Genomic DNA, 23225 nt, shown 5'->3' with positions numbered 1-23225 from the left:
ATATTATTTTCCAAATTATAAGTATAGGCCCTATAGGCTACACACATGAAGCAGGATTCATGATTATTCCCTAAATAAAAATGGTGTAAAATCTGTGTTTTTGGGTTCTGAACCAATTCTCTATAGGCTACATTCAAGGCTTGTGCCGATCAAATTCAAATGAAAGAAACACCGTATTTAAAGGGATTGCTTTATATAAATGAATAGAAAAACAAATTGAACAAAAACTCCCTGATAAAATTGGTGAGCCACACGATGGGTGTGTTTTCTGGAGTTCAATTACATTTATTCAGTGCGCGGTAGGGAACCACTCCTGCAAACCTCCTAATGCACTTCCATAAGGTACACTACGTGGCCAAAAGTATGTGGACACCTATTCAAATGAGTTGATTCAGCTATTTCAGCCACACCGGTTGCTGACAGGTGTATAAAATCGAGCACACAGCTATGCAATCGCCATAGACAAACAGGGCTCCGGGTAGTCGAGCGGAAATCGAGGCACACACGCTCCTGCGGACCTGGCATCCTTTCACTCCCGCCTCTCTACATTTTCATCTTCTGTATCTACTACTACATTGACAGTAGAATGGCCCGCACTGAAGAGCTCAGTGACTTTCAACGTGGCACCGTCATAGGAAGCCATCTTTCCATCAAGTCAATTCGTCAAATTTCTGCCTGCTAGAGCTGCCCTGGTCAACTGTAAGTGCTGTTATTGTGAAGCGGAAACCTATAGGAGCAACAACAGCACAACCGTGAAGCGGTAAGCTACACAAGCTCACAGAACGGGACCGCCGAGTGCTGAAGCTCATAACAATTGTCTGTCCTCGGTTGCAACACTCACTACCGAGTTGAAAACTGCCTCTGGAAGTAACTTCAGCACAAGAACTGTTCGTCAAGAGCTTCATGAAATGGGTTTCCATGGCTGAGCAGCCGCACAGAAGCCTAAGATCACCATTTGCAATGCCAAGCGTCGGCTGGAGTGGTGTAAAGCTCGCCGCCATTGGACTCTGGAGCAGTGGAAACGCGTTCTCTGGAGGGATGAATTACACTTCACCGTCTGGCAGTCCGACGGACAAATCTGGGTTTAGAGGTAGCCAGGAGAACGCTACCTGCCCGAATGCATACTGCCAACTGTAAAGTTTGGTGGAGGGGGAATAATGATTCTGAGGCTGTTTTTCATGGTTCGTGCTAGGCCCCTTAGTTCAAGTGAAGACAAATCTTAACACTACAGCATACAATGACATTCTAGACGATTCTGTGCTTCCAACTTTGTGGCAACAGTTTGGGGAAGGCTCTTTCCTGTTTCAGCATGACAATGCCCCAATGCACAAAGTGAGGTCCATACAGAAATTATTTGTTGAGATTGTTGTGGAAGACCTTGACTGGCCTGCACAGAGCCCTGGCCTCAACCCCATCGAACACCTTTGGGATGAATTGAAACGCCGACTGCGAGCCAGGCCTAATCGCCCAACATCAGTGGCCGGCCTCACTAATGCCTTTGCGGCTGAATGGAAGTCCCATGGAAGTCCCCTCAGCAATTTTCCAATATCTAGTGGAAAGCCTTCCCAGTTGAGGGGCGTCTGAATCTGCCTCATTGTAAGGATGGTTTAATGACATATGTTGTCTCCCTGGGTTTAGGCACCTATCTGTGGTTACTGAGGCTGGACATGTCTCGGACCGTCTGTGCTGTCTCCGAGGCAAAGGCCAGCGCTACAGCCACCGGCTTGGTTACCATACCAACCAGGCCTTTCCCCAAGCCTGAGAAGAAGCCACTGACCCTTCCCTCGGTCTTCACCCCCTCCACTGTGGACGTGATGACGCTGGTCAAAACGCCGATGATACCTGTGGAACACTAGAGAAGAACCAGGTGTGACTCCTCTCAAGCAACACAATGGACTCTGATCAGCACAACAGATTCTGACAGATTATAGATCCACTGTGGTTATCTGATGTTAGATTAATAAAATGCAAGTCCCATATTGAAAGTGAAATACGAACTACAGTCAGTGGTGGTATTACTACAGTATTATTAGTAGCACCACATTATTACTGTAATAGTAAATACCATGAGCCAATCCATGATTCCCGGCCACCAGATGCTCTCCGCTGGTGGTTCCCTGGTAACGAATGTACTCTCGTTTGCTCCGATGTCGGTTGTCGATGGTCTTGCTCCACCCATCCGACAAGGTCCCTGCAAACTAAGAAGATAGAGAGAGTCATTCTAGTAAGTCTTTCTCACCTGTTGTGTTGAAAGCGGTCCGGAAGAGGCAGAGAGATGGGTGGTGATGACGGGTGCAGGAATAGCCATCCTCGTTGTCAATGTTGTGTTGAAAGAACGAGACATAGTTCTTTATAAACAGCTCAGGTTTATTAGCTACAACTCTAACATACTCATGTTTGTTAGCTAGCATAACAACTTTAGCTAAAGTATGGTGGCCCTTCAAGATAACAATACGGAAAAAGGACCACAAACTCACAGGGTAGGCTATATAGTAAGCATAACAGCACACTTCATTTCAAGCTTGTATTGCAATATTATATTGCAGTATTTGGAAATAGTCTTGGATAATGCAGCATCAAGTCTATGTATCACTTCTTAGAAAAGGTGTATCTCAGGGCTCAGTTTTGAACCCCCTTATTTTTTCTATATTCATAAAGGATTTAAAGGTATTCAAAATATGTACCTTTTATCACTGCAGTCTAATCTGATTCAGGTTGACCACACAGTACAGCTCTTTGCTCCCATGCACTAGGTAGCCTGCCATTAGACCAGTGCAGCCCTCACACAGGGCACTCTGGCTGATTGTGTACTTTGGCTGGCCATTCCAGTCTGCACAGACTCAGCCTTGCAGTGGAATGATGAATGGCTCTCATTTATCTCAGTCAAATACCTTTCAATTCACACAGGCATGATGGCTCTCTCTCTTTCAAACTTATAAAAATACTAACTCAACAAGTCAAATAAGCCATCCAACATAACCAGATGTGCAACTGTGATGGGGGTGGGGAGCCACAAAAAATCTTAATTCATCATGAGGGGCCGCAGTTTCTCTGCGAGCAAACGCAGTTGTAAGTAAAAGATTTTAGCAGCCCCCTTGACAGCAGAGTAAAGTTGTTTTGGTTTTAGACTTCATTTTGTGCAATTCTACACATTTCGCCATGGGGAGTAGAGAAAATGTTGCAGTTTTAAAGCAAGTTTGCTGCAATTCTACACATTTTGCCATGGGGCAAATAGGAACATTTGCTGTTTTACAGCCAATTTCACAAATTCTGCCATAGGGTGGAGAGAAATGTTTGCAGTTCTTAAATATATGGAGTGAGATGGACTAACAAAGTCAATAGCGGCCCCCGGCCTGTAATTAGACCATGATTACTAAATTTAGATAGCTGGACGCTCGACTAACTTACCAATCTAAAAAATGTTAGCTGACATGGGATAGTTGAGTGACAGTCAGTGACTGACATAACAAGAGAAAAACTGCTGATGTACAACCAAATTTCAAAATTGTACCTTGTATATTCTACTATTCTAACTTGCAATAGCAAGTTGAGACCCCAACTGAGTTAAAAAACATGTTTTATTAAAATTGATCCAAAGGCCGCATCCAGTTGCCCATCCCTGATCTAACTCATACTGAAAATGTCAACAATTTATTTCTAAAGATGGGGGGGAATTGATACAGTAGAGTATAGCAATATTATATTGATACTATGACTTCAAGTATCGATTTAAAAAAAAGATATTTAGATAATGTTTGCTAGCGTTAGTCAGCCATACCTGCGCCAAAACTCTTGTTTTTTCTCTTTCCATAGCTTGTTTTCCATCTTCTATTTGTTTGGAACATCTAATCGTAATAAAATCTCAGTTTTGAATCGCAATACATAGAATAGCGATACATATAGAATCGCAATACATATCGTATTGTCACCTAAGTATCGAGATAATATTGTATTGTGAGGTCCCTGAAAATTCCAAGCCCTATTTCTTTCCTTGTCAAATAATGACCAAAAGACTTGACACTGTTTACCAGTGATTCCTAAGATGTGCTGCTGCTGAGTGGCAATATTAAAAGACAGTAAAAATGCGTGTCACATATCCAGAGTGCCCAAGCTCACAGAGTGAAAAGGTTCTACAGTAACCTAGTGATGATGGGCTGGTTCTCATCCCCACAGCTGAATTAGAGAGACATGGGGGAGACAGATAGAGAGAGGAGAGAACTGATTTTACACAGCGCCTGCCTCATCCATCTGGCCAATACATCAGCGAGTCATTTGTCAGCTGGAGTGGAGTGGAATGAAGTGCCTTCCCACCCCCGTCTTCCCCCAGCGCTGACCTGTCTCTGCCCAGCCAGGCTCCCCTCCTCCCCTCTTCCCCCTTCCACCCAGCAGGTGCCTGATGGAAGTGGGTTTGTGTTACAGGCAGTGTGAGGGAGCTCCCCAGAGGAGGCTGGGTTCTGTGTAAACACACCCGGGCCCTCCGCCGCGCCGCATCGCGCTCTGCAGCCAGCGCCAGGCCTGAACTTGGGATGACCCCACCAAGCAAAGTCCCCGGCGAGTTCATTGGAAGGCCAGCGCCAACTTTCTCCTCCTCCTCTCTTATCTTCCCACTCTTTGTGAAACTAAACAAATACACTTACCAGACCTGTGTCCCAGGGGAGTGAGAAGATGAAGATGCTTTCAAGTTTACACCCCCCCCCCCCCCCCCCCCCCCCCCCCTTACTATGCTGAAGGAGCACAGTAGACACACACAACATACATAATGTGAAACTGGGGCTGTTGGTGAGGGTTGATAAAGGAACGTTTTGGGGGCTTTCAGAGATTACATGAACCGCGTTTACACTGCATTTATCCCAGGGCTTAGAGTGTTCACACTTGCAGATTCTAAAATGGGTTAGCACCAACCTTAGCCCAGGTCTAGCTAGCCCTGCTCTGGAGTAGGGTTAGCACCGACTTTTCAGGGCTAGCCAATCACAAAGTTCCATTGTTACCTAATTTGAATATTCTACTCCAGAAAAGTGACAGTTGGTTTCAGTTAGACCTGCTTGTGTGAACACAAGCTAAGATAGCCCCAGGCTTTGACTGGCCCTGGGCTAAGGATATCCCGGGGCTAAGAACAATGCAGCGTGAAAAGGCCTATGGCGTGTCAGTCACTACGTGGGTGACGCCTCGATCACACCGACATCGTCATTGCATTTTAGTACACCAGAAGTACATTCATGTCCAATGGAACGCTGCGTTTGCCTTGCAGCATTGCGTTGCAGAGGAAGTTGCAGTGTGTTCTGTGTGGTGCATATGTTGGATTTATCGAACGTATTTATCAAACTGTATACTTGACAGAAATGGTAGCAGAAGGTGAATGTTGAACTTTTGTTGCACACATATCCAGATAATGCTGCGTACCATTTTGTGCAATGATGCCGTTGGTGTGATCGAGGCGTGAAGGTACACCAGGTGAAACTAGACCAGCAGGAAACAGGGGAACTATTCAGTGGTGGTTTACATGAGGTGTAGGTGACCTGCTGCAACATGACACTTGCACACCGACATTTTTTGGACCGAGTTCAATTCGCACCTTTCTGTCATTTTGCTGTCATAATAATTTTAACATCTCTCAATAAAAACTGTGTAAATGTTCTCAATGTACGCTAGGTATGTATGTGGAACGGGTCAAATAGACCTATAGTTCTCAGTAACAGGTCTGCAACCCGGGCCAGGGAATGAGTTGAGCAGACCAACCTATATATATATATATACAGTGGGGAGAACAAGAATTCTTACTGGTTGGTAGGTGATCAAATACTTATGTCATGCAATAAAATGCAAATTAATTACTTAAAAATCATACAATGTGATTTCCTGGATTTTTGTTTTAGATTCCATCTCTCACAGTTGAAGTGTACCTATGATAAAAATGTGCAAATAAATTCATAAAAAATCCTACAATGTGATTTTCTGGATTTTCTGGATGAATTATAGGCCTCTCTCATCTTTTTAAGTGGGAGAACTTGCACAATTGGTGGCTGACTAAATACTTTTTTGCCCCACTGTATATATATATATTTTTTTTTACAAATATCCATAAAGAAAGGAGTTAAACCATCAAGTGGAAATGAAGATGCAGTACGGCCAATGGTTCATGGCTGTCGATGCCTTGCTCACCCTACATAAACTATATGATGATTATGCCACAAGTGAGAAATTATGAATAATTAGATGACTGGTTTAACAATTTTTAGGAGGTAAGCTTTTTATTTAATTTTATTCGAAGCTGGACACTGTGTGTGTGTGTGTGTGTGTGTACGCACAGGGGCTCCTACTTTGTTGATATTCAGCAAACAGAGCGAGTGCTTACAAGGGAAACAATTTTGATTGGAAGAAAGACTTTGCTAAAAACACGTTGTTTTCTTTCAGAGGGAGGATGATGTCAAGTCAGTGGGGGAGAAAAAGTCCTCCTTGAATTTAAGGAAAGCAAACATTGCAAGACACTGCCAAGAGAGTAGCTGTGATGAAACCTTTATCAGTGTAGTTACAAAGTTTACAACCAGTCAACAGAAGCAGAGCTGAATTGAAATAGAAGTGTCGATAAGCCTTAATATGAAACGTTGTAGTGTAAGGATCTCACAGCCACAATGTGTGTGTGTTCCCAAGCATAGACTGACACAGTGATTCCATTTTCTATACGCAACAGCAAGTTACAGTTGCAGAGCAGAGCTGAAATCTGGTCCAGGAGGCGAGCGGTGTGTGTGTGTGTGTGTGTGTGTGTGTGTGTGTGTGTGTGTGTGTGTGTGTGTGTGTGTGTGTGTGTGTGTGTGTGTGTGTGTGTGTGTGTGTGTGTGTGTGTGTGGTGTTGGGGCCTAGTGCCATGGGCTGGTCAAGGGCTAGGAAAGGGGCTGTGTGACCAGGTTTACTGGCTGTCTGACACTTATGACATCAATACCGCGGGACAAATCCGAGTAAATTGCCGTGCAGTGAGAGTGGACACAGAGCACAGAGAGAGGGGGAGGGAGGAGAGAGAGACAGAGAGAAAGAGAGAGCTGACTGAAACTAAGCTGGTTGACACAGTTTGGCAGGGTGGAGTGTGGGGGTCTGTCTCTTTCAGGGGCCTGCTGAGAGCTGGCTGAGGATAGGGGAGAGAAAAAGACTGTGGGGCAGCATGCCTGGGTTCTGGACTGGGTGGGTCAATACATTGTTCCAAAACGAGAATGAGTCCTTTAGCTTGGAACAGTGCCCCCCAGGACATGTCTCATTGTAATGTAGATCAACTGATTACTGTTCAGGGGCAGAATGCCCACAGGGCTGGGGCATTACACTGGTCTTTGGAAGGTACATTAAAAAAAAGAAAAGCCTTTCGCAAACTAACACTCGCACTTGACTCTTTTCCCCCTTACTAGCTCTGACTTTGCTAATTCATTTGCTACTTTGAGGAGAAATGTACTTGCTACGACTGTGATATGTGGTTGTCCCACCTAGCTATCTTAAGATGAATGCACTAACTGTAAGTTTCTGGATAAGAGCATCTGCTAAATGACTTATATCTAAATGTAAAACATATAGAACATCTACTGAGCTGTTATAAAATCGACATTATACTCTGTATACCCAGTAGTATCCTTTAAATATACCAACTGTACATTTTCCTTCCCCCCCACCCTTAAGATGTTTGCAATGCCAAGCAATGAGTTGGTCAGCCCTAGAATCAGGTAGTAGTTATATCAGGTATCAGGTCGTTTAACTGTAATGCTCCTGACCTTTCTGTGCTGTTCCTTGTTCTTTCCTGGAAACCACATAACATTTAGAGACAGACATACACACTGATCCAAGCAAGCAGAGGCCAATTTTCATGGAAAGTGATTGAAAAGCCTCAGCGCACAGAACAACTCGTGAGTGTGTGTGTGTGTGTGTGAGTGTCACGTCAATGGAGAGGAGACCTTAGCCTTGCCTCATTTCACCTTAGTAGTATTGAAACTGCGACACCTACTGTAATTTTATAATGCAAACATTATGCAAACATAAAGGGAACAAGGGTTGGACGATATCAACCTTTGTCCTATCGTGACTATGTACCCATAAAACATTGTGATATACGATGATATAGCCCCTATAAAACGTACATTCTTGTTGTTTTTGAAAGTCACAACAACTTTAGGACAACACCTTCATATATAATATTTGTGAAATAAGCTACTGTTCATAACTTGAACTTATCTTAAAGCTTTTAGGAGGATAGGTTATTGGCCATTTGGTATTCAACCTCGCATGGAGGGATTTTCCCGGCCCGAATTGATCATTTGTTTCTTAATAAGCTTAAACTAGATTTATCTATAGGCTATTGTTATTGTTTGTTCTCTCTCATTATTAGTCCTCTGGCGACCTTACGTTTTTAGGCTTCAAATAACTCTTGAGATAGAACACTGTTCAATTCATTGTTTGATCGGGAGAAATCCATGCATAAACCAATTAAGCGTAGCCTTCAGGTCATACTCATAGCCTATCGAATGGAGAAGCAGCGAGACACAACGTAGTTAAGGAGGACTACTACATCATGTAATGGTGCCGGAGGAGATGGCTTCCGCTTTACGGGCTCCTAACCAATTGTGCTATTTTGTGTGTGTTTTTTTTCTCGCATTGTTTGTAACTTATTTTGTACATAATGTTTCTGCCACCATCACTTATGACCGAAAATAGCTTCTGGATATCAGAACAGCGATTACTCACCTCAAACTAGATAAAGATTTTTTATTTAATGAGTCGGACGCAAAGGATTTACTGCTGATACCGAACCAGGCCCAAATCCCCATTATTCGCATGAAGAGACCCCGATACAGGAGACGCAGGTCCGGGTGCCTTGTGAGAATTCATAGGCGAGCGGGTAACCTGCCTCTACCATCCATCCTTTGGCCAACGTGTAATCATTGGAGAATAAACTGGATGAGCTCTGTTTAAGACTATCCTACAGTACCAACGGGTCATTAAAAACTGTAATATCTTATGTTTCACCAAGTCGTGGCTGAACGACGACATTAATAATATACAGTTGGCTGGGTTTTCCGTGCATCGGCCAGACAGAACAGCTGCCTCCAGTAAGACGAGGGGAGGTGGTCTATGTCTATTTGTCAATAACAGCTGGTGAGCAAAATCTAATATTAAGAAATGTCTCAAGGTTTTGCTCACCTGAGGTAGAGTGTCTCATGATAAGCTGTAGACCACAATATTTACCAAGAGAGTTTTAATCTATATTTTTCAGAGCTGTCTATTTACCACCATAAACCAATGCTGGCATTAAGACCGCACTCAACAAGCTGTATAAGGCCATAAGCAAACAAGAAAATGCTAATCCAGAGGTGGCGCTTCTAGTGGCTGGGGAATTTAATGCAGGGAAACAAATCCGTTTTTACCTCATTTCTACCAGCATATCACATGTGCAACCAGAGAAAAAAATAAATAAAAATAAAAAATAAAAACTCTAGACCACCTTTACTCCACACACAGAGACGTGTACAAAGCTCTCCCTCACCCTCCACTTGTGGTATTGAGAGATAAACATGGTAATGCTTTCACTGATTGCACATAAAGGATGAATGTTCCTACGTGACAGAGTGCTCTCTTTGTTATCCTGCTGATCTTGTGTCCTTTCTGTCATCCTGTGTACCCTGTTCCTTGCAGCTACAGTACCAGTCAAAAGTTTGGACAGACCTTCTCATTCAAGGGTTTTTCTTTATTTTTACAACTATGAAATAACACATATGGACTCATATAGCAACCAAAAAAGTGTGAAACAAATTCAAATATATTTTTGATTCTTCATAGTAGCAACCCTTTGCTTTGATGCCAGCTTTGCACACTCTTGGCATTCTCTCAATCAGCTTCATGAGGAAGTCACCTGGAATGCATTTCAATTAACAGATGTGCCTTGTTAAAAGTTAATTTGTGTAATTTCTTTCGTTCTTAATGCGTTTGAGCCAATCAGTTGTGTTGTGACAAGGTAGAGGTGGTATACAGAAGATAACCCTATTTGGTAAAAGACCAAGTCCATATTATGACAAGAACAGCTCAAATAAGTTTAGATGTCTTCACTATTATTCTACAATGTAGAAAATAGTCAAAATAAAGAAAAACCCTTGAATGAGTAGGTGTGTCCAAACTTTTGACTGGTACTGTATATTTGTAATTCAATTCACTGTGAGTGTGTGTGTGCGCGTGCACATGAATGCATGTGTATGTTTTTTCGGGGTGTATGTGTGCGTGTTCTGCCTGTAAGGAGGGATAGAGTAAGTACCGGTCTTGTTGAAGAGCCAATAAGGCGCTGAGATGAGGATCTTGAGCGCCCCCTGTGATGATGTGGATGTGAGACAGAACAGGCGTTTGTTGGCGTCGTACAGCTACATGTGCACCACATAGTTCTGGGTACCAGGGGGAATAAGCAGCTCCTTACACACAGGGAAGTTCTCCGGCAGCCCACCTAGTAGGAGAAGGAGGGGGGCACAGACATGATCAAGGTGAAAACATTTGGAGTAGGCTGTATAGAACAATGGAAAAAATCTAATGTGTGATTTCAGGATCCAGGCAACAAATTATGATAACTGAACAAGTTGGTGAACACTTTAAGGCACTATATATATTATTATACGTTAATGGACAAAAATATAAATGCAACATGAAGATTTTACTGAGTTCAGTTCATATAATAAAATCATTAGGCCCTAATCTATGGATTTCACATGACTGAGCAAGGGTGCAGCGAAGAGGGTGCCAGGGAGGGCATAGGCCCACCCACTTGACAGCCAGGCCCACCCATTGGAGAGCCAGGCCCAGATAATCAGAAAGCGTTTTTCCCCATAAAAGGGCTTTATTACAGAGAGCAATACTCCTCAGCACCCCCCAGCCCCCCTCAGACGATCCCGCAGGTGAAGAAACCGGATGTGGAGGTCCTGGGCTGGCGTGGTTACACGTGGTTTGCGGTTGTGAGGCCAGTTGGATGTACTGCCAAATTCTATAAAACAATGTTGGAGGCAGCTTATGGTAGAGAAATTAACATTCTATTATCTGGCAACAGCTCTGGTGGACATTCCTGAAGTTAGCATGCCAAATGCACGCTCCCTCAAAACTTGAGACATCTGTGGCATTGTGTTCTGTGACAAAACTGCACATTTTAAAGTGTCCTTTTATTGCCCCCTGCACAAGGTGCACCTGTGTAATGTTAATGCTGTTTAATCAATGTATTGATATGCCACACCTGTCAGGTGGATGGATTATCATGGCAAAGAAGAGATGCTCACTTACAGGGATGTAAACTAAATTTGTGCACAACATTTGAGAGAAATAAGCTTTTTGTGCAAATGGAACATTTCTGGGATTTTTTTTGTGTCAGCTCATAAAACATGGGACCAACACTTTACATGTTGCGTTTATATTTTTGTTCCGTGTATATATTACATTTATGCTGCATTTCCTCTATAGGATTTTTGACCAATCCTTTACACCTCCAAGGCCCACAAACACCCAGGGCCATGGCACTGGTAAACCTATATTATATGGCTATGATATATTATTAATTCCATTGAGATTCTTAATAGGTGTAGAGGTGATCAGATGAGAATGGCAGCGGTGTGACTGACCTAGCTCCATGTTCTGGGAAGTGTCTGCAGCATGTAGCATGGCCTCCTTGCCTGGCTTCAGGGAGCCCTTGATGGAGGTACCCTTGATTTACATTTACATTTAAGTCATTTAGCAGACGCTCTTATCAGTAGTTGAGATCGCAGGACATCAGGATGGCCAGCACCAGCGTGGGCAGCAGGTAAATGGTGTGGCCCGGCTGCCGGGATATCTGCTTAGCGCTGCCCAAACCCAACACCATCTTGGCAGGCTGCTGGTCCAAGAAGTTCTCCTTCTTGATCACCACGCAGAACCTAAGAGAATGGAGGAGAGCGGATGAGGTCCTGGCGGTGCACCTCCACCTGACCTCATGCCGGCTGCAGGCACAGCCTAAAGGCCTGGGCCTGTTTTCTGCAAGGTGCCCATCTACTGGACCAGCATGGACAGACCCGATCCTTAAGGGTGCGATCCTTAAAACGTTTTAACATGGCTTCTAAAGTATCTGAAACAACCAGCAGAGACCGAGCATTATCACTGGCATGGAAGTGAACCGGGTAAGTGAAAGCGCTAGCTTGCTACATCTATGATAAAGTTAGCTAGCTACAGTATAGATGTAATCAAATGTAAACATGTCTACCAGCTGTTGGTAGCTAACTGCTGATGCTGTCATAAATAGTACAAGCCTATGGGAACGAGTCATTTTCAAGGTGTTTGTGGGGGCTACAGTAATTCGGTTGTTCTGTGGCTCTGGGGAAGATTTCTATGACAGCTGAGTGCGGACTAAACTGAAATGCAACGCTTTGGCCATGGATCTGATCGCAGATCGGGTGACATTTCGGAGATGCCCCGGAGCCATGTTTTCTTGGAGGGGTGTATTGTTAATTTTGCTCCATGGGAAAGTGAATTTTTGGATCATATGATCAATGTGGTCACAGTTCACAGCATCTTGTTGAAAAGGCAGCATATAACGTTAGTTTGCTAGCTAGCTATCCTCTTCCTCCATTTTTTATTAATTTGTGGCCATTTATTTCTAGCTCAGTCTTAAATAATTTTCCACACACAGTCTGTGCCTGTATTCAGTTTATGCTAGTGAGGGCCGAGAATCCACTCTCACATAGGTACTGTACATGGTTGCAAAGGGCATCAGTGTCTTAACAGCGCGATTTGCCAAGGCAGGATACTCTGAGCACAGCCCAATCCAGAAATCTGTCTGTGGCTTCTGATTAAATAAAATTTTCACAGAACCGCTTGTTGCAATTTCGATGAAGCTCTCTTGTTCAGATATCGGTAAATGGACTGGAGGCAGGGCATGAAAGGGATAACAAATTCAGTTGTTTGTGTCATCTGTTTCGGGAAAGTACCTGCGTAATTGCGCACCCAGCTCACTCAGGTGCTTCACTATATCACATTTGACATTGCCCGTAAGCTTGAGTTCATTTGCACACAAAAAATCATACAATGATGGAAAGACACAAGTCTATTGCCCTTGTTAATGCAGATAGAGAAGAGCTCCAACTTCTTAATCATAGCCTCACTTTTGTCCCACACATTGAATATAGTTGCGGAGGGTCCCTGTAATCCTAGATTCAAATCATTCAGGCGAGAAAAAACATCCCCCAGATATGCCAGTCATGTGAGAAACTCGTCATCATGCAAGCGGTCAGACAAGTGAAAATGATGGTCAGTAAAGAAAACTTTAAACTCATCTCTCAATTCAAAAAACGTGTCAATACTTTGCCCCTTGATAATCAGCGCACTTCTGTATGTTGTAAAAGCGTTACATGGTCGCTGCCAATATCATTGCATAATGCAGAAAATACACCAGAGTTCAGGGGCCTTGCTTTAACAAAGTTAACCATTTTTACTGTAGTGTCCAAAACGTCTTTCAAGCTGTCAGGCATTCCCTTGGCAGCAAGAGCCTCTCGGTGGATGCTGCAGTGTACCCAAGTGCCATTGGGAGCAACTGCTTGCACGCGCGTTACCACTCCACTATGTCTCCCTGTCATGGCTTTTGTGCCATCAGTACAGATACCAACACATCTTGACCACAAGTCCATTTGATGTCACAAGGCTGTCCAGTACTTTAAAAATATCCTCTCCTGTTGTCCTGGTTTCCAGAAGAGGATGTCTTCCTTAATTGACCCCCCATAAACGTAACGGACATATACCAGGAGCTGTGCCAGGCCCGCCACGTCTGTTGACTCATCCAGCTGTAACGCATATAAGTCACTGGCTTGTATGCATTGCAGTAATTGGTTTAAAACATCTCCTGCCATATTACGTCGTAAAACCGTGTTGTTTGATGAAGACATTGCCTGTATAGTTTTTTGGGCCTTTTCCCCCAGCCATATCCGCGGCAGCAGGAAGAATTAAGTGCCCCACAATAGCATGGGGCTTGCCTGTCCTAGCCACTCGGTTCTGGACCCTTCTTATTAATGGTATCTGTTGCTTTTATACATGTCTTACTACTCGAAAATCGTCTTAATTCTCGCTCAAAAGACCCGTGGCTTATTTTTCAAATTTGCATGTTTTGTTTCTAAATGTCTGCGCAAGAGTGAAGGTTTCATCGATTTGTGAGATAGTACTTTTGCACATATAACACACTGTGGCTGAGGAAAGGCACTATTCCCAATATAAGTGAACCCCAAATCAATGTAGTTATCATATTTGCGCCTGTTCGATGGTCCAACGTTCCTGTCTGTTGTTCGGTGCTTTCCCGGGTAAGGGGGCAGTAGCTCTTAGGCTGCATCAGATTCACAACTGTCAGTGTCCATGCTAGCTGGGCTAACAACAAATTTAGAATAACTGATGCTAGCATTGGATGTGCTCGTGGAAGCAGAGCAACTTGTGTCGTTGACAGGTGCAGGTGTAGTACTGCTGGTAGTAGCAGTACTACCAGTAGAGCTGGTATGTGTCTCTATGGACGCGAGCCTTACTTTTTTAAAAACATTTATCAATTTTCAAGCAAACAGAATGAGCAGCAGCTACGTTTGGCTACATACGGACCGTTAGCGGAATTCCCGCAAGATAGTAACAGTTAATGTGATTGGATGTAAATTATTTGACTAGTATTTGACATTGTGTTGTGATTTCACTGAACACTAGATGGTAAAAAACATTTGGGGCAGTGAAACGAGGCTACTCAGGCGAGAAAAAAACCTCACCCAAATGTATAGCCCCGTTGGAAAATATAAATGGACTGTTTGAAAATGTGAAGATTTTTTTAATAAAAAAACCATGTGAATCACATTTTGATTTGGCGTATCCCCAGTACTCCAGTTTGGGAATAACTGCTCCATGGTGATGGAGAAGACCACGCACACCGGTGGCAGTGCTGAGAACTACAACCACACACATACCAGAGCCCCTACCATCTAAAAGAAGTGATGTAATCAACAGCCATTATTTTATTTATTTTTAAATTAGGGCTATGGCAGTGTATTACAAATCAGTCTGACAGTATTTTTGAAAGTATTTCAAGCTGAAGGAAGTATGGCTTGAATTGACAGAAATGCATCAGAAAGGTATTGGGAAATTCAGAAGATCATCAGGCAATAATTCTGTATGATCTTCTCAGTAGAAAATAACATCATTATTGATGATCTTTTCCCCATCGTCCGATTTAGTGACTGGTCTTGTCCACTCTCTCTCACCCTCTAATGAGGCTTGTGGGCATGGTGGAGGGAAACAGACACATATGTGTTTCCGAGAGTCTTATCTTTCAGTGATGGGGTCATAATATTTTGTATCTTACACCGTTCAAAAGATAGAGGCATATTTGTAGGAAGAAAACAGAAACCGCTCTGTTTATTACAACCACATCTAGCGGCTACCGGAGGTTACTGACATAACCCCGGATCTATGAACCAAATTGTATTTCAGTTTCTCTTGCGACCCCATTTTCAAACCAGGACCCCTAGTTTGGGAAATGCTGTCCTAGAATCACACACATATTAGAGCCTAGAACCACACATACAGTTGAAGTCGGAAGTTTACAAACACTTAGGTTGGAGTCATTAAAACTCGTTTTTCAACCACTCCACAATTTTTTTGTTAACAAACTATAGTGCATGACACAAGTAATTTTTCCAACAATTGTTTACAGACAAATTACTTCACTTATAATTCACTGTATCACAATTCCAGTGGGTGAGAAGTTTACATACACTAAGTTGACTGTGCCTTTAAACAGCTTGGAAAATTCCAGAAAATGATGTCATGGCTTTAGAAGCTTCTGATAGGCTAATTGACATAATTTGAGTAAATTGGAGGTGTACCTGTGGATGTATTTCAAGGCCTACCTTCAAACTCACTGCCTCTTTGCTTGACATCATGGGCAAATCAAAAGAAATCAGCCAAAACCTCAGAAAAATTGTAGACCTCCACAAGTCTGGTTCATCCTTGGGAGCAATTTCCAAACACCTGAAGGTACCACGTTCATCTGTACAAACAATAGTACACAAGTATAAACACCATGGGACTACGCAGCCGTGGAAGGAGACACGTTTTGTCTCCTAGATGTAACGGCTTTCGTTGGTGGAAGGAGAGGAGGACCAAAATGCAGCGTGGTACGTATCCATAATAACTTTTAATGAGAATGAATAGAAAATACAAAAAGAACAAGAGAAACAAAATGAAAACCGAAACAGTCCCGAATGATGAAAACACTAAAACGGAAAACAACTACCCACAACCCATAGTGGGAAAACAGGCTACCTAAGTATGATTCTCAATCAGAGACAACGATCGACACCTGCCTCTGATTGAGAACCATACTAGGCCAAACACATAGAAATATAACGTATAGAACAAAACATAGAAAAACAACATAGAATGCCCACCCCAACTCACGCCCTGACCAAACTAAAATAAAGACATAAAAAAGGAACTAAGGTCAGAACGTGACAGTACCCCCCCCCCCCCCAAAGGTGCGGACTCCGGTCGCAAAACCTGAACCTATAGGGGAGGGTCTGGGTGGGAATTTACCGCGGTGGCGGCTCTGGAGCGGGACGTGGACCCCACTCCACCATAGTCTCGGCCCACTTATGTGACACCTTAGAAGTGGCGACCCTCGCCACCGACCCCGGATTGGAGACCCTAGTAGAGGGCGCCTCTGGACTGAGGGGCGGCTCCGGACAGAAGGGCGACTCCGGTGGCTCCGGACAGGAGGGCGGCTCAGGACAGACGGGCGGCTCCGGCGGCTCAGGACAGACGGGCGGCTCCGGCGGCTCAGGATAGACGGGCGGCTCCGGCGGCTCAGGATAGACGGGCGGCTCCGGCGGCTCAGGACAGACGGGCGGCTCTGGCCTGGAGAGAGAACCTGGAGGGAGGAGATGGAGAGACAGCCTGGTGCGTGGGGCTGCCACAGGACCCACCAGGCTGGGGAGACCTACAGGAGGCCTGGTGCTTAGAGGAGGCACCAGATGGACCGGGCTGTGGGGGAGCACTGGAACTCAGCCTTGGCACCACTCCTCCAGGCTGGATGTTCATTTTAGCCCGGACCCTCCAGAGTGCAGGCACAGGTTGAACCGGGCTGTGAGTGAGCACTGGAGATCTGGTGCATACCACTCGCACCTCTCCCATAGGCTCAATGCCCACATTCTCCCGGCACGAGCGGAGCGCAGGCATAGGACGCACTGCACCCTCCCAGCGCCCCGGAGACACAGCACGCAGAGCCGGCGCAGGGTACCCTGGGCCGAAACGGCATACCGGAGACCAGACACGCTGAGCCGGCACAACACGCCCTGGCTGGATGCCCACTTTCGCATTGGAACTTGCGGGGGGCTGGCCTATAGCGCTCCGGGCTATGAACGCGTACTGGCGACCACGTGCGCTTAACCGCATAACACGGTGCCTGACCAGTAACGCGCTGCCTACGATAAGCACGAGGAGTGGGCTCAGGTCTCCAACCTGACTCTGCCACACACAGAGTCCAGAATCCTCTGCTCCTGTTTACCACGCTGCTTGGTCCTTGTTTGGTGGGTAGTTCTGTAACGGCTTTCGTTGGTGGAAGGAGAGGAGGACCAAAATGCAGCGTGGTACGTATCCATAATAACTTTTAATGAGAATGAATACAAAATGAACAAGAGAAACAAAATGAAAACCGCAACAGTCCCGAATGATGAAAACACTAAAACAACTACCCACAACCCATAGTAGGAAAACAGGCTACCTAAGTATGATTCTCAATCAGAGACAACGATCGACACCTGCCTCTGATTGAGAACCATACTAGTCCAAACACATAGAAATATAACGTATAGAGCAAAACATAGAAAAACAACATAGAATGCCCGCCCCAACTCACGCCCTGACCAAACTAAAATAAAGACATAAAAAAGGAACTAAGGTCAGAACGTGACACTAGAGATGAATGTACCTTGGTGAGAAAAGTGCAAATCAATCCCAGAACAACAGCAAAGTACCTTGTGAAAATGCTGGCGGAAACAGATACAAAAGTATCTATATCCACAGTAAAACGAGTCCTATATCGACATAACCTGAAAGGCCGCTCAGAAAGGAAAAAGCCACTGCTCCAAAACCTCCATAAAAATGCTAGACGACAGTTTGCAACTGCACATGGGGACAAAGATCGTACTTTTTGGAGAAATATCCTCTAGTCTGATGAAACAAAAATATAACTGTTTGGCAATAATGACCATTGAGGAAAAAGGGGGATGTTTGCAAGCCAAAGAACACCATCCCAACCGTGAAGCACAGGGGTGGCAGCACCCCCATGTTGTGGGGGTGCTTTGCTGCAAGAGGGACTGGTGCACTTAACAAAATAGATGGCATCATGAGACAAGAAAACGATGTGGATATATTGAAGCAACATGTCAAGACATCAGTCAGGAAGTTAAAGCTTGGTCGCAAATGGGTCTTCCAACTGGACAATGACCCCAAGCACACTTCCAAAGTTGTAGCAAAATGGCTTAAGGACAACAAAGTCAAGGTATTGGAGTGGCCATCACAAAGCCCTGACCTCAATCTTGTAGAACATTTGTGGGCAGAACAGAAAAAGTGTGTGGAGCAAGGAGGCCTACAAACCTGACTCAGTTACACCAGCTCTGTCAAGAGGAATGGGCAAAATTCACCCAACTTATTGTGGGGAAATTGTGGAAGGCTACACGAAACCTTTGACCCAAATTAAACAATTTAAAGGCAATTGAGTGTAACTAATTGAGTGTAAGTACACTTCTGGCCCACTGGGAATGTGATGAAAGAAATGAAAGCTAAAATAAATAATTCTCTCTACTATTATTCTGACATTTCACATTCTTCAAATAAAGTGGTGATCCTAACTGACCTAAGACAGGGAATTTTTACTAGGATAAAAACTGATTTTAAATGTATTTGGCTATGGTGTATGTAAACTCCCGACTTCAACTGTATATCCGAGCAGGGAATACATGGGAAAAATAATTGGCTTGCACACTTACATAGGCATGTGGGTGTATGATGCTGGTCCTGCTGATAGGGCTGGCCACTTAGAAAAAAATAAACATCACAAACAATAAGCACAAAGCAGCATTCTGATACTGCCATACAGGTATAGGAAACGTGAGAGCAATGTTGAAGGAATAAACTATACTGTTTTTTTAATAACTGAGTAAGACCACAGCTCTTGACCTTTGACCTGAGGACTCACCGTGTTAGAATGGTTATTGCGGTCGGGGGTGACGTAGCGAAAGAACACAACCACTTTGTCCACGGACACGAGCTTGACTTTCTCCCAGCCCCCCACACGCACTAGGAGCTGGTGCAGCTTCAGCTCGTGAGTATGTTTGCAGAGAAACACAACCAACAACAGTTTAGAATCCAAATATAGACAGATATCCAGTCTAGGTTCACATTCATTTTTACATTTACATCCAGAGTGACTTAGTCAGTGCATTCTAAGGCAGTTCGTTTCTCGCATTGCAATCCATAGCTATGGATTGTGAATTGTGTGCGATCACCAGTTTAACGTCTTATTTGCTCTCTTGTCCTTTTACTTTTTGGTTCTTTGTTTTTGGTTTTATTCCCTGTATGAAAATAACAGGGATGCGTCACAAACCATACCGATGCCTGAGTTTCTCGAGCTTCAAACTCAAAGGGAATCTCCTTTCCAGGCAGCACCTCTTGCCACTGGCTGACGATGTGGTTGTCATCTGACAGAGCTGTGCACGTGGGATATGGAGTCTGCACTGCCACTGTGAGACAGCGCCACCCTGTGGGGAAACGGAAGACTCTGGTTACCAACATGCAATGATTCAGGAAGGCGCAACGATCAAATGTAGGCTGCACATTTTTAATGGTAGACTCAGCAAATGACATTGCAATATTACATTATCGGTGGGAAGACTGCTCCACTGATCTTGTAGGGGTGGTGGTGAGGGTGGCGAACCCTGTGTGATTGCGCAGGGCGTAGGGTACAAATGGCTGCCTCGACTATGAAGCAGACGAGGAAAGAGCTATTCTTTAGTACTGGGCCTATAACTTCAAACTGTCATTCATCCACTTTCCTATATGTTAAAGAATAGATTGGACTATGAATGTGGTGTTCATTTGAATTCCTTCTATTGCATTTCAAATGATATAAAACAATTGCATTTTTTTTATGCAGATATCCACATCAACATGCCATTTATGGAATGCACAACAATCCTTATTAAACCAATCCATAATTAATCAAGGCCAAATGTCAGTATGGATTTCCGAATGTTAGTTTTCCATGATGTGTTGTACAGCTGGTGGTATGCTGTTTAGCCAACCAACATGACCATACCTGCCACCAAGCTGCTCATTCAAATAGGACGGGAGGAAGATGCACACCGACCGTTCACATTGATAAAGCAGAAATATTTATTCACACTTAAATCCTACTCTTGGTCCATGGTATTTTTGCAATCAAAAAGATAAACCTCCCCAACTCCCTACATATCTTTTTCTCTCAATCTCAACTTGCATGTTCACTTGTGGTCTCCAGGTAGCATAGAGCAGTGTCTAGATCAGAGATGAAGGCTCACCCTTGCTCCAAAAATAAACCGGGTAAATAATGACAGTAAACAATGATAATCACAATGGATTGGATTTATATAGATTGACATTGAATGGGGGAGGTGAAAGAACATGACACAAACAGAGTAAAAAAAAAAGAAAGAAAGGAAAGTCTGAGAATAAACAGATAATCTAACTTTCTAACACGACTCCGGCACCACCAGACACAATGGCTCTGTTCTAACTAAGGGGGGGTCAATAAAATACTGTCTCTGTGGATGCTGATTATACTGACTTCAGTTTAACAATGGATCAAATTTGCCAATATTGTCACAAGATCGTGAAACACTAGTGTTACACAAAACACTCTATAATAACGTTGCATTAACGCTGTACTTAAGGATAGCGATGATACACATGATAAAGGAAAAGCATTGAGATGGGAAAACCCATGGTGTGGATGCCATAGAAATATAACACGACTACTTCCTGGCCACCGGTCCACCCATTCTACTTAGAGATTACCATTCTAGTAATTCTATTTCTATGGTGGAGGCCAACCGCTGCACTCTCTGTGATCTATGGATTGTACCTCTGGAGTCAATGTGCTGCTCAAGGCAAGTCAAACTGACAGTGGTAGGCAAGAGGGACACCTTACAGCAGAGAGACAGTTACCACAGAGAGGAGAGACGTGCTAGGGGTCAGAAGAGAGGGCAAAGGTCAGGGTGTACTAAAAAACATGTTTTAATACCAGCCATGACAAGTGTGTTTTATTTTATATTATGTGGTCATACTACCAAACAGAAGACCTGGATCTAAGCTAAATAACATCTTAACAGCAATCTTACTTTGACTTGAAGCCCTCCGCCATAAGGCCTACACTGCCATAATAAGGCCAGAACAAATGTCGTAGCTGTTAGCTGATAGCATAATTTAGACACGATAGACCTATATAGGCCTAGGACCGTAAAGTAAAGAGTTATCAAAATGATTGAACAAAAACATGAGCCGCTCTTAACTCTTAATACACCATTTTGACAAGGCAAAGGAGCTGTGTAAATTGACAGTCATTCCCAACACTTGAATCAACATTTTCATCAAACAATCCAAATGTGCAATAACCATGCGAAGGCGGCGATAATTCAGGCAGGTTTCCAATGCATCTGTGTAAAGCTTTGTTGCACTGCAAAAAAAAAATCTCCAAAATCAACACAAAATGATAAGATACAAATAGAAATACAAAGAAATGCTGGCACTATCGAAACGTTAGCATAGAATCAAGTGGGAACCACGCAATCATATACTCCAGAACAAACGTATATTAAATCTGATTTTTGTAACTACCCGCTAACTAATACAGTAATGTGCTGGAGCAATTGAGTATGAGGGCTCTACTTTTTTCTACTAAGGCTATTTTCAGCTCATAAGTGATACGTGTGTGTGTAAACTTGGGGGAAACAGTACCCACTGGGGGGGGGGGGTCCACCGAGGAGCCCATCCAGGATAGGGCTGCCAAGGGTTGGGGAGTCTGCTCCTCTTTCTTGCAGTAGTCAGCCAGCCAAGATGCTCTTGGTGAGGCTGTACTGCTCTGTGTAGCCAGAAGAGGGCAGTAGCAAGGTGAGGAGGAAGCTCAAAATCAGAGCGGAAAAAGCAAAGTGAGAGCCATGACTGGGCCAAAATCTTCTCCAGCAAGTGGAGCTTTTTGTTTTTTTTGGTGCGCAAGGAGTTTTTGCATGGAGGTCAATGAGTGTCGACTTTGGCTAACAAAAAATGCAGTGGCTTATTTGCTACGTGTGGCTTATTTGATCGAATAGAAGTTACGTAATGATTAGGTTGTTACCAGTGATATAAGTAGGCCATGTGACATACCGGCAACTTTGAGAAAACTATTTATATCGGAGTTGTGACTGGTCGTCACTAGTTACCACAGCCACAAAGTCATAAACCCTAACTATTTCTACAATTTATCTTCTTAAAATGTGATTTTAATTCTAACTTCAACCACACTGCTAATCTTATGACTAACCTTAAATTACAACCAAAAAGCTCATTTTAGTTTTTATTATTTTTTGGGATATAACCAATTTTGACTTTGTGGCTGTGGTAACTAGACGAAACCGTTGTGCCAACTGTTCACACGCATATCTGCCCTCTCATTGGCTAGAATGATCCCACCTGATCTTGCCTCATCCCGACTGCCTTCCATTTTGTAAGACATTTCTTTTCATTATTAGAGCGGCCACTAGAATATCTGGTCAATATAATGGTTAATCTGTGCTCAAATCCATTCAAAGTTCACTACTACAGATCACACATACATGGCTTACATATATCCGAGGCTAACCCACTGTAGTAAAAACAAGGTGTGCCAATTCACGACATAGTGCACTACTTTTGACACGGGTCAAGAGTAGTGCACGACGACATAGGGAATAGGCTGCCGTGTCAGAAGCATCCACTGTGTCCAAATAGTGGGCAGTGCAGGTCATACCCAAAAGGACAGAGGTGATGTTGATCCACATCCAGTCTGCTTGGCGTGGATGCCCACCTTGAGGCGCAATGGCTGGAGGCACCCTGCAGACTGATACAGGGTTCGATGAAGGGCTCCCAACCTGACACACACAGACGCAAATGAAAACGGACACACACAGTGG

The 23225-nt window shown here is 43.8% G+C and overlaps 1 long non-coding RNA gene across 2 annotated transcripts in view; it reads right to left on the bottom strand.

The window, feature by feature from the left end:
• Positions 1 to 23225, bottom strand: part of LOC139557021 (uncharacterized) — a 54633-nt gene that overhangs the window by 29824 nt on the left and 1584 nt on the right. For both annotated transcript variants that reach the window (XR_011671318.1, XR_011671319.1), the window contains exons 2-6: positions 19241 to 23183; positions 19032 to 19078; positions 11616 to 11906; positions 10277 to 10459; positions 2066 to 2198 (exon numbers count right to left, since the gene is read on the bottom strand). This is a non-coding gene — a long non-coding RNA (uncharacterized lncRNA). The remainder of the gene's footprint in view (positions 1 to 2065; positions 2199 to 10276; positions 10460 to 11615; positions 11907 to 19031; positions 19079 to 19240; positions 23184 to 23225) is intronic.

Source organism: Salvelinus alpinus, chromosome 28 (genome assembly GCF_045679555.1).
Source record: "Salvelinus alpinus chromosome 28, SLU_Salpinus.1, whole genome shotgun sequence".
In the NCBI taxonomy this organism is placed as follows: Eukaryota; Metazoa; Chordata; class Actinopteri; order Salmoniformes; family Salmonidae; genus Salvelinus; species Salvelinus alpinus.
Note: the sequence above shows the minus strand (reverse complement) of the source record. Positions and strands in the feature narration are given on the sequence as shown.